Genomic DNA, 18,920 nt, shown 5'->3' on the forward strand with positions numbered 1-18,920 from the left:
ACCAGCCCATCACATAAGTCCAATCAGAGCAATTTATTACTTTCTGGCGTGATTTAACGGCATGAACAGCAGTCAAGTATGGAGCTAGCTTGGCAGAGTACACTAACATCACTGAGAGCTTAAACACGTGTGGTGCCTGGGCTCTAACGCAGACCAATGGTATCAGAATCTTGAGGAGTGAGGTCTGAGCATCAGGTTTTTACAGTTCATCTTTCTGGCAGGCCTTAGAAGGGAAAAACCAAGTAAGAGGAAACTGAGTCACCAAATGCCACCTCAGGATACTTTCCTTGGGTCATTAGACTACGGATGATCACGAGAACTTTGAGTGTGTGATGGGTACCTGACACAGGTTTAATCTCCAGAACACTCTTTCAGGAAACTGGTATGTTTTAGGAGACTGAAGATCACAGAGATTAAGTGATGGGTGGAATAACAGAATCAGGATCTGAGCCCCGGGTCTGTCGACTCCCAAATTAGAGCTCATGTGCCCCATTTCGGGGTTGGTGGCTGGGTGAGGGTCCAATGTGTGATCTGCATTTTGATGGGCTTATTCCAATCCAGGAAATCTAGGATTCTAGACCAGGTGAAAATAAAAAGTACCCTCGCACCTAGAAAATGATAGCAATGGGTTTCAAACCTATTCTAATTGACTTACGACAGCTTCCCATCACTATAAAAACTTCACGAGGTCAGCCAATGGACAGGTGCTTTGTCCCAGTGCTTCAGAGGGTAGCCAATCAACAGCCACCTCACCCCGATGGAGTCCACCAATCAATAACCACCTCACCCCAAAGGTAATAGAATCCACCAATCAATAAACACCTTACTCCAGGGCTTCTGAGTGTTAGCCAATCAACAGTAGTCCCAATGGAAAGAAGACGAGATGGGAGTAAGAGCAGGGGCGGTGGAAGGAGGTGCTGCTGAACCAGGTGCATGGCAGGAAACCGGGATGTGGGGAAAGGGGAAAGGAGGCTGATTTCAGTCTTAGAAGATGGGTGGGTGGTCAATGGAGTCAGAGGGGGGCTCTCCAGGATAGAAAGGTCTAAGCAAAAGAATTAAGAATAATGACTCCAGAAAATCACTTAAAATAAAAAGTGAGGCGAACCATAAGAGACTATGGACTCTGAAAAACAACCTGAGGGTTTTGAAGGGTCAGGGGTGGGAGGTTGGGGGAACAGGTGGTGGGTAATAGGGAGGGCACGTTTTGCATAGAGCACTGGGTGTTGTGCAAAAACAATGAATACTGTTACGCTGGAAAAATAAATTTTTTTTAAAAAGTTAAAAAAAATAAAAAGTGAGCAGAATATGTTATCTCTGGATAACTTTTTTTTTTTTTTTTAGTTTTTAATTCCAGTTAGTTAACAGACAGCATAATAGTAGTTTCAGGTATATGATACAGTGATTCGACAATTCCAAAGAACACCCAGTGCTCATGACAAATGCCCTCCTTAATCCCCATCTCCTATTTCCCCCATCCCCCCACCTACCTCCCCCCCGGTGACCATCAGTGTGTTCTCTAGAGTTAAGAGTCGGCTTCTTGGTTTGTCTTTCTTTTTTCCCTTTTGCCTGTTTCTTTTGTGAAATCACCTGGTATTTGTCTTCCTCTGACTTATTTCACTTAGCCTTTTACTCTCTAGATCCAGCCATGTTATTGCAAATGGCACGATTTCACTTTTTATGGCTGAGTAATATTCCATTATATATGTATAGCACATCTTCCTTATCCATTCATCAGCTGAAGGGACACTTGGGCTGCTGCCATAAGCTGGCTACTGTAAATAAAGCTGCTCTAAACCTAGCGGTGCATGTATCCCTCTGAATTAGCGTTTCTGTATTCTTGGGTTAATGCCTGGTTGTGTGATAGCTAATCATATGGTACTTCTATTTTCAACTTTTTGAGGAACCTCCATACTGTTTTCCACAGTGGCTGCACCCGCTTGCATTCCCACCAGCAGTGCACGAGAGCTCCTTTGGGTGTCCTCTGGTTTTGTTTTGCTTGTGTTTTTTGTTTATTTGTTTTTAAGCCATTTCAATGTGAAGTTCTGTACCTTTCCCCCACCCCGCACATCATCCTGTAGCCCAGCAGAGGTTTCATTTTCCTTCTCTTTGCCAACACAGGTCAGAAAAGCCACCTGAAGGCCCATCTGGAGGCAACTCTGGGTTGGCCAAGAGTTCAAATCCCATCCCTTTTGCTCAGGGGCTCAATAGGAGGCCACGTTCTTTCAGTTGCTATAGTGTGTAGGACATATTGGAATAGAAAGAAATGCAGCTGAATCAAGATTATTCCATACTAATTTAATTTTCTAATAGCAAGAAGCTTTAACAGAACAAAGTCTGAAAAAGTACACTCTAACTGCTGAATGTTAAGTGAGACAGTATTTTGACTTAGTCTAAGTATCACAGAGGTCAGCGCCCAAAAAGTAGGCACGTTTATCACTCCAGCTTAGGCGGTTCAAGAAATCTCATTTTTGCCTTTGTTAACTGTAGCTAATTAAGTTATCATGTAGGTCGAACCAACAGAAAGAAGAACCACATATTTGCTATCATACAGCCAGATCCTATCTTAAATGCCATGTGGCCCCTGTAGAATAGAGTTTAGCGAGAACCTCATGTCATACTGGATAAAAGGAACACTCAAAGAACCTAGCAAATGAAGCTGCTTTTTTCAAGATTTAGGTGGGAGAAGATTAAAAAAAAAAAAAAAAAAGTCTAGAATAGCTATAAAAACTTTCTTAACTCAGAAGTTTTCACTAATTCCTAAAATATCTAGGACCCTATTTTCTTTCTAAAAAACAACCCTGTCCCACCGTGTGACAGTGGTTGTTTAGGCCACCTGTTTAGCCACCTGGTTTGATGCGAAGTTCAAGGATAAGGTGGACTGATGATTCAAGGTTAATATACGACTGCCTTGTGGGACATCTGGGTGGCTCAGCCGGTTCAGTGTCCGCCTCTTGGTTTTGGCTCAGGTCATGATCTCAGGTCCTAAGAGGGACCTGCGTTGGGCTCTGCCCTCAGCACAGAGGCCACCTAAGACTCTCTTTCTCTCTCTCCTCCTCTGCCCCTCCCCCCCCATATGCTCTTTCTCTCTGAATAAAAATAATTCTTAAAAAATTTTAAAAGAAATACATATATACATCTGCCTCATTTACGCCTCTACCAACAAACCAATTTAGCCCACTACAGAAAAGACCGGAGTCACAGAGCTTTGAAAAACTGCCAATTTCACTTTGCAATATAAACCGTATATAGACAGAATAGGATTTTTTTTTTTAATATTTTTATTTATTCGACAGAGAGAGATCACAAGTAGGCAGAGAGGCAGGCAGAGAGAGAGAGAGGAGGAAGTAGGCTCCTCACCAAGGAGAGAGCCGGATGCGGGGCTCGATCCCGGGACCCTGGGATCATGACCTGAGCCGAAGGCAGAGGCTTTAACCCTCTGAGCCACCCAGGTGCCCCCAGAATAGGATTTCTTAAACTTAAGTCAAAATAAATAAACAGATAAGTAGACAGACCAAAAAGGTAGAACTCCTTACCCCCAGAATATTAACTTGGAATTTCAGAAAAATATCTGTGTGCACACGTGGATAGAGACCTATCAAAATATACGTGTCTACGGGCAAATAAATAGTGTAGAGAGCAATCATGTAGGAAATGAAAGTAAGACTATGTGAAAAAATTACTGTCCTCTCTACTTTGATTTTCAACATATAGTCTGAATTACTCAAATAATACAATGTACTTCACTACAAGTATAAAGGACTTTTTTTCCTTTGCAATATTTTATGCCTTCCATGTAGTCAACCTATTATTATGGAAATTCATTCAAATAGGCTTTAAGCAGATGAGGATGATAGCCCCCCAAAGGTATCCGGAACCTCCTATCTACGAACCCGCGAATGTGCTAGATTCATAGCAGAGTGTAATTAAGGGAGCTCATCAACTCATTTTGAGAAGGGGAGATTATCCTGGATTATCCAGGGGGGCCCAATGTAGTCACAAAGGTCCTTAACAGCAGGAGAAGAGAGGCGGAACAGTCAGAAATTTGGAAACGCTGCACTGTTTCATTTGAAGACAGAGGAAGGCACTGTGAGCCAAGGGAAGAGGGCAGCTCCATGAGCTGGAAAAAGTGAGGAACAGATTCTCCCCTAGAACCTCCAGAAGGAACACAGCCCTGCAGAAACCCTGACTTTAGCCCTGTGAGCCCAGGTATGGGATTTCTGACCTCCAGAAATGCGAAGAGGATAAGCGTGGGCTGCGTTAAGCCACAACAGCAAACCCATGCAGTGAGTAAATTCTGCTAAGGTCAGTCCCAAAAGGGAACACCTTCTGGGTTTTCCCTCCTGTATTACAATGCCTTTGTCCCTTGGTATCTATAGGCAAATATTTAAAAACAGGACACTTGCATTAAGGAGATCTACTCAAAGAAACAGTCCCAGAATCAACTGAAATACCTTCTAACCTCCTTATTAAAGTTTCAAGTTGTGCTGTAGATAAAAGACTTGCCAGATGCCAACTAATTTGACAGGAGTTGGCAGGAATGTGCAGTACCCTGTGGGGAACAGAAAGGCCAGTTGGTGGCTATTTACAAGCAGGATCAGTAATTACAGCTAATACACTTCAACTTTAAGTAGGACACAATATGGAATCCAGAGGCTGTTCCAACTCACAGTAAGTTAATTAAGCCATGACAAGAGTCAAGGTCTTACTGCTTCGCCGAGGCACACAAATGCGCCACACATAAAAGAGAAAATAAACAATGGCGCGAGGCTCGCCGCACCTTTTTTCCGCAGAGGGGGAGAGGTGCCAATGCAAGCTGCCAGCTGAGTGGCTGAGGGGTGCATGCATGTGGGTGAGCGGTGCCATCCCCCTCATCCCTGCACGACACTGCTGTGTATGCGTGAGCTCGTCAGATGTTTCCGGCAACCTTCTGAAATAGAGGTCATCTACAGGGATCGTCAGTGTCCGATCATCCTCGGGCATAATTAAATAACCTGTCCAAATCCACAGGGCTGTAAAGGGCCTGGACAGGGGTCTGAAGCCAAAGCTTTACATCCGTTATCCTCTCCAGCCTTGGAGTGTTTGCTGGGAGCAGAATTCTACAGCATGTCTAGAGAAAGAAATCCGGAGGGCAAGGCAGATACTGACACATAAGAACCAAATTTCAATTTTCTTTTTGATAAATGGGTAAGCCAAAATCCTAAGGGAGGAAGAGACCAGGTGCCATCCGGGAAGGCCTTGTTGGCTTTTTAACATCCCACTGGAGGAGGGGCAAAGGCAGGCCAGCTGCAAGGGAAGTTTCCCTGATTCCCAAACACAAAGTTGAAGAGCTCAGTTCCTCCCTTGGTACCGGTGCAGGCGCATTGGTGTTGCCCCAAGAGGACGGCCACCTCCCTGCAGCTGCTCCTGCTAAGCAGGGCGGAAAGGGACAGGGCTCAGGCTTCCGACACACTGAGAGCCTGGCGGGTTATTTTGGACAAGGTCTTTTTTATGATTTTCCACTAATTCTGTTGGATGATAGAGCCTGTGGCCTGTAAAGTCTCTGAATTTGCAAAGTTTCCTTTGTGCTTGTTCCTGTCCAGCTGGAGAAGGCTAGGGTTTGAAATGCAGTCGTAACACCAACCAGGCAGGTGACGCTGGGGGAAGTTGCCTGACCTCTCTGACCTCCACTGCTGTGTTTGGCGGTGGGGTCGGGGCTTCTGTGAGTATGAGATGAAACAATCCACAGGAAGTACCCGCTACCTGGTCCATGCTGGATATGTGGCAGACATTCTTGCTTCCCCTACGTCATGGGATGCCAATCACAGGACTCGCTAGACTTCAATGTAGCCTTTGCTGGGCTTCAAAAATATATCACTCTAGATTATGACAGTGTCAGCTAAAAACAGTGAGAGAATTTAAAATAACAGTTAATACCCTGTGCTCTAAGGTAGTGTCACAAAACTGAGATGCCGTAGTGCCATCAATCCTATTTTGGAAGTTTTACCAAGAGATCCCCATGGGTCGCAGGTACACCCTGGCTCCTGCTGGGGCTAATACAGATGACATCTGCTTGCATTCAGCCTAGAGAGAATTTTCATGTGTCCACAGTATTTATCACAATGCATTTTATAGACCAGTAGGTGTAGCCAAGTTATTTCCAAAACATTAATGTTTGTTTGAGAGAGAGAATGCATGGAGGGGGGCAGAGGGAGAAGCAGACTCGCTCCTGAGCCAGACGTCAGGCTCGATTCCAAGACTCTGGGATCACGACCTGAGCCAAAGGCAGACACCCAACTGACTAAGCACCCAGGTGCCCCTCAAAACATAAATTTACAGTGTGTGCTGAGGTTTATTCCAGAGAACCGGCCAGTGAAACAACACCCAAGAAGGGAGGTTGCTGGCTTTTTTTTCTTCTTCTCCTTTGCTGCCTGCTCCTCCCTGGTGCTCCTGGTCCCTTCCTCACCCCTGGAGCTCTGCAAGCGAGCTCCCTGCTGGCCCCAGGGCTCTTCCTCTGGGCCTCTATTCCCAGCACTGCTGGCTCTGCATCCCACCAGCGTCTCCCCTGCTCACGGGGCTTGTCCCCTGACCCAGAGCAGCTCTGACCACTTTCTAAAGACTAATTACAGTATCAGCAGACGCTCAAGCACACAATCTGCCACACGATTTCTTTTTTAAAATTGTGGTAAAATACACATAATGGAAGATCTACCATTTTAACTAATTTTAAGAGTACAGTTCAGTGGTAGTAAGTACATTACATTTGGACAACCTGCATCTCCAGAACTTCTCCGTCTTCTAAAACTGAAGCCAGGTACCCATTACACACTAATTTCCCATGGCTCCCCACCCCCAACCCCCCAGCAACCACCATTCTACTTTCTGTCTCTATGACTGTGACTACTCGTATAAGTAGAATCATACAGTGTTTGTCCTTCTGTGCCTGGCTTATTTCACTCAGCATAAAGTCCTCAAGGTTCATCTACATTGTACCAAGTGTCAGAATTCCCTTCTTTTTTAAGCCTGAAAATTATTCCATAGCATGGATAGACCACATTTTGTTTATCCATTCAACTGGCGATGGACATATGGGCTTACTTCCCCCTCTTGGTTTTTATGAATAACAGTGCTGTTGAACATGAATGGGCAAATATTTCTCCAAGACTCTGTTTTTAATTCTTTGGGGTACATACCCCAAAATGTCTGGATCATATGGTAATTGTTTCAATTTTTTTGAGGGGCCTCTATCCTGTTTTCCGTAATAGCTGGCACCATTTTCGATTCCCACCAGCAGTGCACAAGGGTCCCAATTTCTCCACATCCTCACCAATATTTGCTACTTTGTTTTTTGACAGCAGCCATCCTAGTGGGTGTATATACATACTTTCTTAAGTGAACCTGCTTTTTAATGGATACTGAAGAGGATTTGTTAGTGGATGGCAATTCTCAAGAAAAAGGTTTTTTTTTTTGTTTTTAATTATTTTTATTAACATATAATGTATTATTTGCCTCAGGGGTACAGGTCTGTGAATCATCAGGCTTACACATTTCACAGCACTCACCACAGCACAATACCCTCCCCAACGTCCATAACCCCACACCCTCTCTCCACCCCCTTCCCCCCGGCAACCAACCCTCAGTTTGGTTCGTGAGATTAAGAGTCTCTTATGGTTTGTCTCCCTCCAGATCCCATCTTGTTTCATTTTTCCCTTCCCTACCCCCCCAATTCCCCACCCTGCCTCTCAAATTCCTCATATCAGAGAGATTATATGACAATTATCTTTCTCTGATTGACTTATTTCACTCAGTATAATACCCTCTAGGTTCCATCCACATTGCAAATGGCAAGATTTCATTTCTTTTGATGGCTGCGTAGTATTCCACTGTGTACATATATACCACATCTTCCTTATCCATTCAACTGCTGATGGACATCTAGGCTCTTTCCATAGTTCAGCTATTGCAGACATTGCTGCTATAAACATTCACGTGCAGGTGCCCCTTCGGATCACTACGTTTGTATCTTTAGATTAGATACCCAGTAGCGCGATTCCTGGGTCATAGGGTAGTTCTATTTTCAACTTTTTGAGGGACCTCCATGCTGTTTTCCAGAGTGGCTGCACCAGCTTGCATTCCCACCAACAGTGTAGGAGGGTTCCTCTTTCTCCGCATCCTCACCAGCATCTGTCGTTTCCTGACTGGTTAATTTTAGCCATTCTGACTGGTGTGAGGTGGTATTTCATTGTGGTTTTAATTTGTATTTCCCTGATGCCGAGTGATGTGGAGTGCTTAGAGAAAGTTTTATATTTTATAACTTCATCTCCGGTTTTCTGCTCTATCCCGTCCCCATTTTTTTTTTCTTTTAAAGTGAACACTATTAATTTAAACATACTAGCAGGATCAGACACTCCCCCAAATTGAACCATATTAAGAGAAATACCTCAAAATGTGAGTTTGTAGGTGTTCATCACCAAGCAGCTAATTTTACTACATGAAATGCCTGGACACAACCAGAATTCCAAAGACTAGACTAGTAAGTCGATACGACTCATTAGTGCCTCGGAAATATTCCAGAAGAGACAGAATTGGGAGTTCTGTTCCTTCAGTAGAATCTAGGAAGTGCTATTCTTTATACTTTTAGACATAATTCACTACTCAGGCCCCGAGAGTATCTATTTTACTAACTGTTCTCCATTTCTGCATGAACCTCTTAGACATCTGTCACACTAAGAAGCAGGTTATGAATGTTAAGGCCTGAGTACCATCATTTGGAGACTCACTGTCAACGTAATAAGCCAATTTCATCATAGAGTATTAATTGTAAAACACATGGAATTCCAAACACCTGCACTGGACCTGGAACCAATAGACACCGCCTTACGCTGACCGGGAAGACATCACAGTAACGGGATCATGGGACAAAGGAGAACAGTGGAAACCGCTCCCCTCGCCGTCCCCCCCCCCCCCGCCCAAAGCAAACTCCAAGAGGCAGAGCAGGGAAATGGCTAGGCAGGCAGGAGAAATGAGGAGATGCTGGTACAAGGGATGTGAGCTTTTTAACTGTAAGATGAATAAGGTCTGACATCTCCTGGAAAACAGTGACTACAGCTGGTAATAGTGTATTGGATAATTGAAATTTGCAGAGAGAACTTCAATGCTCTCATCAAAATAAATAAATATGTGGTGTGATGGGTGTTTTCATTAACATCTAGGTGGGGAGAATCCTTTCATGATGTATACAATAAATCACCATGATGCACACTTTAAATATCCTACAATTTAATTTGCCAATTACACATCAATAAAGCTGATACCAAAAAAGGAAAATACTCATCTATGAAAATGAACATTGTTTACTTTGGTGAAATCTGACCCTCCATTAACCCAGCCAAGGAAGTGTGAGTATTTTCAGACAATGCATGCCCATTGCTCCCAAAGCAGAAATACAACCATGGATCGCCATTTTTAGGGGTTTATTAGGCTTTGCTATTTTTCCCCATGAAAGTAACTATAATTGTTATAACTTCAGTATCTATTTCATAAACATATCAAAATGTAAATGTCATGAGTTTTCTTGATTTCCTAATGAATTCAGCTTCGCTAATCAATACCTGACCTTCTTCCTGACCACCTTGTTATTCACAGTCCTCTGCCTAAGGCGGAAACACACACGAGTGAAACAAGCAGCACAGTGACTTTAAAAACACTCCATGTTATCAAGGTCTCAATGTTCAAATATAATTAAGCTGCCAAAATCATTTTCATTCTTCAGATATGCAAGGTTTGTGCCCACATTCCCAAGTACTCTGGGTTTTCAATTCTCCTATTTAATGGGGGAAGAAAAACTACAGACCACTCATCCTTACCTCGCCGGGGAAATGGGGAGCTTCCCCTGTCATGCCGAGGACAGAGCCTGGCCCAGGTCAGGGATCTGGAAAGTGGGAGGGATCCTGGCTACTCTGGTTTTTTACTTGCTACACATACATACCTACAAATGCTTTTGTTAAGATAAATACTGACGTTTATTCCAAACATGCAACTCTTTTAAGGATGTCTTCAGGGACCTAGGTGGCTCAGTCGGTTAAGCATCTGCCTTCGGCTCATGATCTTGGGGTCCTGGGATCCAGCCCTGCGGCAGGGAGCCTGCTTCTTCCTCTCCCTCTCCCGCTGCTCCTGCTCCTTCTCTCTCTCTTGCTCTCATTTGCACATGCTCACTAACAAATACATAAAATCATAAAAAAAAAAAAAGAAAAAAAAAGGATGACTTTCCTATCATTTCACAAAACAGAAGGAGGAAATAAGAATTTCCAACATCTATGCCTGACTTTTTGAAATAAATTTTATTTTTTAGAATGGTTTCAGTTTGGGGTGCCTGGGTGGCTCAGATGGTTGGGGGTCTACCTTTGACTCGGGTCACAATCTTCAGGTCCTGGGATCAAGGCCAACTCAGCAGAGAGTCTGTTTCTCCCTCTCCCTCTCCCCCTGGTTGTGCTCTTTCTGCCTCTCTCACTAAATAAAGCTTAAAAAAAAAAAAAAAAAAGAATGGTTTCAATTTCCTCTACTGTTAACATACTACATCAGAATGGCACATTGGGACAATCAATAAACCAACATTGATACATTATTAACCAGAGTCCATATTTTATTTGGATGTCCTTGGCTTTTACCTAATACCCTTTTTTAAAATCTGCAAACCCCCCCAGAAGACCACATTACATTCAGTCTTCATGTCTCCTCAGGCCCTTCTTGGCTGTGCCAGTTTCTCAGACTTGGCTCGTCTTGACGACTGTCCAGTTCTGAGGGATACTTGTCAGGTCTTCTGTAGAACGTCCCTTGCCTGGGATGCGTCTGGTGTGTTTCTCCACATGCAAGTGCTGTTAGTGGTTTGGGGAGCAACAGCCCAGAGGCAAAGTGCCGTTTCCATTGCAGGGGATCAAGAAGAGATCCTGTCCATGTGACTCACCACTGGTGATGCTGACCTGGCTGAGGTGTGTCTGTCAGGTCTTCCCTCTTCCGAGTCCGTCTGTCTCTTCTCCGCACTGGGCTGCTGGGAAGGACACCGCTAAGCAGCATCTGCCCTCGGGTGGGGCTTCCACTCCACCTCCCTCGAAGATGTGGTATCTACCGAAGTTAGATTCCATTCCACACAGGAGACTTGTCTCTCTTCCTGGTTTAAAACTCATTCATTCATTTGCATCGGGGTAGATGCACAGAAACTTATTTGAGCCACATTCTGGCCACAATCCAGGATCGCTTATTGATTTTGTAAACTGTTCTAACTTTGGCTGCTGGGAACTCTTTCAGTTGGCTCCTGTGTTCCTTTGCTATTCCACCATCACCGTGAGAGAGAGAGAGAGAGCGCGAGCGAGTGTGTGTGTGTGTGTGTGCGTTGGGAGTCCATCCTTATGCTCTGGCATCACGAGACAGCTCCAGGCTCCTCCTGGACATCTCCTGCCCCAGTCCCGGAATCGGCACATCTGGCATTAAGGTAAGCAGCGGTACCTACGTCCCACTTTGTGTGCATTTTATAGACTCTAGCCCAGCTCCTGGGTCACAGCATTGTTGAAGAAAGTAAAGAGGCCATCCTGTGGGCCTGCTGCGGTCTGGCTTTGATTAGCCTTCCCTCCCTCTAAGCAGTGCCGTTAACAAACACCTCTCCCTGGTCCCTAACGTACCTGTCGCTGTGTCTGGCTGACTGTCCCCAACCCCTTCTCCCACCGCCTACTCCTCCTACAGCCCCAGCTGGGTCCCACCCCCATCCTCACTAAGCAGGCCTCCCCGACCCCACCTTCAGTCGGTCGTACATACTTCACACTACCGCAGGCGTAAATTATTTTTACCCTTGACTTAGGTGAGCCGAAACTTGGTAACATATGTCAAGAGCACCTCAGGAGATCCCAGGGGCTATGCATCAGGCCTCTGACATGGTCACCCAAAGTCCCAAGGAGCATGGAGAAAACTCTGGTCTGCCTACCCTCCGCCCTGCCCCAGGGCAGCCGAAGGTGCTAGAGAGGTGCTCCCAAGCTGCTGACGGGTCCCACTTGATACTTCTGATCACTGGCCCAAGCAAGTCCTGGGTGCTGCCAGCAGCTTGCTCCATGTCCAAGCGAACTCCCTCCCTCCGTCTGTAAGGGGTCTGTTTCGGATCTTCCTTCTCCCTCCACGAACAAGCCCCACCCCTTCTGCAGTGTCAGGTGATGAACAACCTTGCCTCGTACTTCACTGAGCGAAACGGAAGCAGTCCGAAGGAAATGCCTACCTGTCTATGCCTGTGACCACGCCACTTATCCCTTTGTTCCCAGGGCGGGCATCTGGGCGCCCTCTGGAGGCCCGCCCTCCTCTATGCACTGAACCCCACCCCTCTACTTCTGGAGGAACCTGTTGGTCCCCACCCCACCGTGTCCCGAGGACTCTCCTTTCTGGATCATCTTACCTGCACGGTGATAGCTGGCACCGTCCATCAGTGCTTTCTTGAGCGCGCCCCTCACTCGGCTTCCGGGCAATCACGCAGCCCTGCTTTTCTTCCTCCCTGAGCACCCCCCTCAGCTCCCTGCTGCTCCTACTCCGTTTCAGACCCAGATGCAGCGGCAGCCAGGCTGTCTGGGAGCCCCTACTTCGTCTGCTTGCTGCCTGGATGATTCCGTCTGTCCTCCTGGCTCAGAGCGCCACCTCGATGCGGGTCGCTTCCAGAAGTCAGTCTTCACCCCTGCTCTTGCCCCTCAATGCCAGACTGTTCCACCCAAGTGCCTAGGGAACGCATCCACCCGAATGCCCAACGTGGTCCCCAAATGGCTCACACCCGGAGACAATTCTTCATTCTCCCCACCAAAAACAAAAGGAAACGAGTCAAGTCAACAACAACAAAACCCGCCTGTGTCTCCCCTCAGTGTTCCCTTCTGAGTCAATGACATAAAAGACAACCATTCATCTAGCTGCCCGTCAAGCCAAAGCTCTTGGAGCCATCCTGCAGCCTCTCCTTCCGCACCACCCGCCCCGCTCAGCACACCCTGCAGTCTAGCCTGAAAAATGTCTCCAATCCAAACCACCCCTCATCCCCTCTACCACCCTGCTCCAAGCCAGCAGCCCCTCTTGCCTGTGACTTTCTCCCAACGGGTCTTTCTGGGTCCAACCCTCCCCCAACCCCGCTCTGCTGCCCTAACAGCAGCCTTGTGTGACCTGGACAACGGACGGTGATTCGTGTCACTCCTCTGTCCAAACCTTACTGCGGGGTCCCATCATGCCATAACAGAATCCGGAGCCTTTACAAAGGTCTCAGATAACTTGACCTTGGGCACTTTTCCTCCACGCTCGTACCCTCCTGCTCCTCACACCGGGCTGTCCCTCAGAACCACCAGGCGAGCTCTTGCCTGAAACGCCGTGCCCCCGACATCCACAGACTCTCCGTCCCCTCGCGCTGCCTTATTTCCCTGGTACTTCCCAGGAGTACTTCATGCATGTCTTTATTGATTAATTGTCTATTTTCTCCCACTGAATATAATTTGTTGAGGACAAGGACTGTGTGTCCTTGTAAACAAAGCGCTCAGGCAGGCCTGAGCCCATGCGTGTCCCCTGCAAGCATCTGAAGGAGGGAGTGGGTGAATGTCCCATGGACGCTCTTTATCGGGAGAGGCTGACAGCCTCCCCCAGAGGAATCCGCTCGTGGGTCCGACACTGAAAGGCTGTTGTATCCTACACTGAAGTCCCAGTTTGCTGTTGGGAGTCACACTGAAGATGCTTCATCTAAAACAATCTCACTCCTTAAGATAGCCATTGTCGTCCTACATAATAAGGGCGCTTGACTCATGATGGAAGCCGTAGAAGAATTCCAGTTAAAATCTTAAATGTTATACTATTGAGCTACTTTGGGTAAAAGGATAAAAGTACATGGAATAGACATAAATATTCATTAAATGCGGATCAATAACGAAGAGGGACTCTTCCAGCTCTTTCTAGCAACTAATGAGCACAGCGACAGATACGATAGACGCCAGTTTAGGCGAACCCACACCACGTCTGAGAGCGCGCCGGCCGAGAGCAGAGGACACACCTGGTGAGCGGACTCTAAGCACCGTTAATAAGATTCCAGCACTGGAAAATCCTGTATTTATCCTTTCAACCCCCAATTGTGAAATGGGCAGTTGAGCACTGAAACGACACCAGATGGATATGGTCCTTTCAGCAGAGCTAGAAGAATACAAGACTCCTTTTACATGAAAGCATTAAAGGTTCTAACGAGTGGACCACTGTTGGCACGGTAGAAGACTGTTAAGAGGACGTCTGGATTCTCAAGTAGGAATTCCCGATTGCCACAGACTGAAATCTGATGAAACATACTTGAAAAGAAACTGCTGTAGGCACTGCACACCATGACAAAGGTCTGGCTTTTCGAAGACATAAAAACCCCGAAGTCCAGAAGGAAAAGACCAACAGCTTGACTGAAAAGCAGGCCAAGGACACGCTCCTTGCACAGAAGGGCGGCACAAATGGCAGCTACATACCCGAGAAGCTCTGCCACATCCACAGCTGGACAGCAGAGTACGGAAGATGCCTTTTGACTCCAGAAGGATAAAAATGAAACGGGTTGATGATACAGGTGTGAGGACGGCTGGGACACGAGAATGGAATGACCAGCATTGAAGATGATTTGCTGGGCTTTTCCTGGAAGCTCAACACAGCATGCCATGCCCAGTGGCAACTTCACCCCGAGTCACAGGTGGGATTGCTGTGACAGAGAAGAGAAACGAAGCCGAGCAAGGGGAAAAGGGAATAGGGTGTCACACAGCAGTGACACAGAAGCAGGCTTCTCCCAACCACTTAGATGACTCCTGGAAACCAGGCTGAGTCGGGGGAAAAAAAACAACAAAGGACATCTTACACGGTATCATTTTTGGAAAAGCCTGAGACTGACCAACTAGACATTATCGTTCAGGCTCACCCATGCATGTAGTGAAATGAGCTTTAAAAAGCAAGGGAACGGGGGCACCTGGTGGGTGCAATCGGCGGGACATGCAACTCTTGATCTCAGGGTCATGAGTTCGAGCCACACATTCACCGTAGAAATTATGTTAAAAAAAAAAAAGAATAAAAAAGTAAGAGAGTAAGAGAATGGGCAGGTGAGTAAATAAATGAAGGAGAAAAGACAAAGGTCCCCAGAAGAATTCCAAATAAATTATGTAGCTCCTCCTCATCAAGGAGGGGAGCCTAACGCCACTCACTTAAGAGTGGGTGGCACGCAGACCTCCTTCCAAGGAGGACAGCATGAGAGGAGCATGAGGAGGAACTCTGGAGCCAGCTGGTCAAGGCCAAGGTCATGCTGCTAAGGCAGATGGACAGTACATACCTTGGATATTATGTGACGAACAATGGCACTTTACTGCTATGGTCTCCAACGAAGCCCATGACCCTAACAATGAGGATCAGGTAAATCCCCACTGGGGGACACCTGACAAATGCTCAAAACCGTCCAGGTCACCAAAACCAGCAAAGCCTGAGGAACTGTCACAGCCTGAGGACACATGACAACAACGTGTAATGTGCTCTCCTGGGTAGGACCCTTGGTACCGGGGAATTTTCCATCCTCTGAAGCGTACTTTGATATTAATAGAGCCACTCCTGCTTCTTTTTTGATAATGATTAGTGTCTGCATGGTGTGTATTTTTCCATCCTTTTTTAATCAACATATATGCAGACATATATACATATGCATGCCTCTAAAGTGTCCCAGGATATGACAGGAGAGACAGAAGCTTCTCAGAGGATAAGGCACTTAGGTGGCCCATATTTTATGCTTAAAAAGGAGGGGTCCTATAGGCAGAAGTCAGGAGTGGGCTAAACCCAGGGGTCCCGGGACTGTACAGAAGAGTTCAGAACCCTATACTAGGTAATCCATGCAGAATCCAGATTTCACTTGGGAAGAAGACATTTCTGGTTTATTTAGTTAAATTTTTTCAGGGAAAAAAAAACCCAAGCAATCAGGTATTCTCTACAGCAGTCTGACTTTTCCATTCCTGAGACCATCAAGATGACGAGCTTCCCCACAAACGCCACCCACACTGTAAGCAGAACGAACACCCGAGTGCACAGAACTGGGCCTCACGGGGTCAGCCCCCAAGGGACACAGAACATCTTCCCACCCAGCTCTAGAGTCACAAAGGACTCAGTGCAACCATCTGATTCACCCTCTGATCCGTTGGGATCCTGAAGCACTAGGAGGTCCGAGCCTGGTCACCAGGACACTTAGACCTAAGAGACTTGGATCCTACGGCTAGAGGGTGTGGGTCTGGAGCTGAAAACATTGGACGACATCACCGACACCAGAACCAATTCCAGCTATGTGGCCTTTTATACAGTTGTAACTATTTCACACCTCTCCTGTGTTCTGCAGGTAACCCAGATATTGGTTCCACTAAGCAAAAGTCAGGGCTCTGTAAAAAGTCCCTGGAAGAAAATAAATTATTTCCCTTTCACACAAAATAATATGGATTCTGCTGTGTGATCTCTCCATTGATCCTGAGCCCTGTTTTGTAGGAACCCATCATCCCTCATGCTGAAATCTCCAAAGTAGAAAACGTAAAGGCATGGAGAGAAAATATTAGCAGCACTCCAATTTCTGGTATGTTCTAACACACCGAGGTGCCCTGTGCTTCCTGTTTCTTTATTCTGCCAGATTTCTGTGTAGAAGACCAGTCTCCCTTGAAGGGTAGCTCATTGTAAGGATCAAAAATTAGAATTGCCAGTAAACACTGTAATCAGTCATGGACTGGAGTTTTGTCTTTTTTAAGCTTTGCAGATTATCTACAGTGTGAATACATGAACATTCTCAGATGGAGAACTTCAAAGCAGAAGGCCTCTTGCAGGAAGACGGATGCAAAAACATACAGACACACAGGCACAGCTCACTCCAGGACGTTCTAGAGTCAAGTCTGAGCACCCTAGTGGCTCTTGGAGGAAAATGGACGTTCCAAGGTGGCCCAGAGCACAGAGGAGGTGACCCGAGCACAAATGCAAGTGAGGCTCATCTAGGACATAGGAACACTGTCCTGTGACATCCTCTTTACCCCTCTTTTCTTGCCTTACCGCTGCTCTCAACCCCAAAACAGTCGGCCCTTTATCTCCCCAGGGTTAGCAGTTTCCAGACTGGCTGATCAGAAAGACTTGAGAAGCTTTAAAATAAAGCCAAAAAAGTCTAGCCTTCCCAAAATCAAATCCCCGGAGCTGGAACCGGAGCCTGGGGTCTGTGTTTTTGTTTTTGTTTTTTTAAACCCGCCTCCAGGAGGGGGGAGCACAAGCGGGAAGAGTGCTGATGAAAACGTCTGCCCCCATTCTCCCCTGCGCCAGCACCTCTGACTCCCCGGGGAGCTTGCCCGGGAGACGGCAGGGCCCGTCTTCCCCTCCAGGTTGGCGGCTCCCCTGTGCAGCCAGCAGGCCCTGACTCAGAGCTCCCTGAGGCCCATGCGCTTGCTTCTGGAAAGAAACCTGTGAGGCAGAGGCCATGGCACACCAGTCTTCTCTGGTCCCCAAGCACCTTTTGAGTGACCAGCTCCTTCCATTCCCAGCCCACCGGGCCGACAAGAGCACAGGCAGCAGCACAGGCAGCTCATGGCTCAGGGGAACTCCCGGTCCCCTCTCCTGGAGGTGAGAGGCCAATGGGAGATGAGCTCCTGTGTTTTCCTGCCTTTTGGGGCCAGGGGGGACTTCTGGTGTCACCCACACCATGAACGCTTCTTCCCGCAGAATTCTGTGGGGTGTGGTGGCTGGGACTGTGGTGCAAAACTGTCCACGAGGGACTGTCCCTGCCTGAACTCTGAGAATCGCAACCAGGTACTCCTCGGGTCCCTCCCCGTCACTGGGCCGGAAACCAAGGCCTAGGTGTTAATGCACAGTCATGAAAAGCACAACTGAACAAACAGCAGGTCCTCGACCCCATGTCCCCCTACACACACCACTTTCTCCAGAGGCCTCTGCTCCAAGCACAAGTCAATGGAGGCTTGGAATCCAACCACTGAGAAAATAGGGCCAAAATTTAACAGAACTGTGCTCACTACGGAGTTTGGGGATGATAAGACAGAGCCATTTGAAGATGGCCATGCAGCTTTTCCCACGAAGAGGAGGCTACCAGACCCAGGCTGCTGACAGGAAACGCTTCTTATCTCGGGCTCCTGGGATGAACGGCTCCCCCTAGCTCCTCTGATCTTGCTATGGAAAGTCTTTCCTAGTCTTTGTAAGCACTACAGAATTGACAACAAAACCTCTGGGTAAGATCATAAGCTGCAGGTCCCCAACTGCTAATTAAAATAAGTCTGGAGAAGGGGGTCTCAGCTTTGTTGTTCTCCCCACTCCTTCCCCATGAGCACTGTGGCGGGGGAGGGAGGATCCAAGCAGAACGCAGCCTTCTGTGGAAATACCCTACCTGAGCACAAAGCATTCTGCTTCCCCCACTGGGCTTGGGTCTGGCCTGGAGTCCCTGGTGGGCCTGGGCTGCTCCTGACTGAGGCCTGCCCCCGCTGTGGCCTGCGTGGCATTCCACACAGGAAGGTCAGAGGGCCAAGGGCTCTGGGCAGGGAACCACCATGAGGGATTCCAAAATTAGGCTCTCCCTTACTTCTTTCAGAAAGCAGTCAAGTTCAAACCTAACCAAGGCTGAGAAGACACAGGTGGTTTCACAGTGAGACACAGGGTGGGTCCTCACTGTCACAGACCTGGCAGGTGGACACGGTTACCCTCTCCTCAATAAGCACTGGGGGACCCCAGTTTCCATTCGAAACCTACTTCTGCTATGACCTTGCTCATTAACACGGTACCAGTGATCTTCTATGGTCTAACTGAGTCATATGAAGTTTTTATTTAACTTCTTGGAGCCAGTACTCTTCCCAGAGAAAACTTTCCCAATGTTCTAATAAAAGTGAACAGGAAACACCATTCTGATGGGCAGAAATCTAACTCAG

The 18,920-nt window shown here is 47.0% G+C and overlaps 1 protein-coding gene across 5 annotated transcripts in view; it reads right to left on the reverse strand.

Annotated features, from left to right (window-relative positions):
- The window catches only part of NCK2 (NCK adaptor protein 2), a 152,341-nt gene that overhangs the window by 44,004 nt on the left and 89,417 nt on the right, over window positions 1-18,920 (reverse strand). The gene's annotated exons all lie outside the window — the stretch shown is intronic.

This window comes from Meles meles, chromosome 16 (genome assembly GCF_922984935.1).
Source record: "Meles meles chromosome 16, mMelMel3.1 paternal haplotype, whole genome shotgun sequence".
NCBI lineage: Eukaryota > Metazoa > Chordata > Mammalia > Carnivora > Mustelidae > Meles > Meles meles.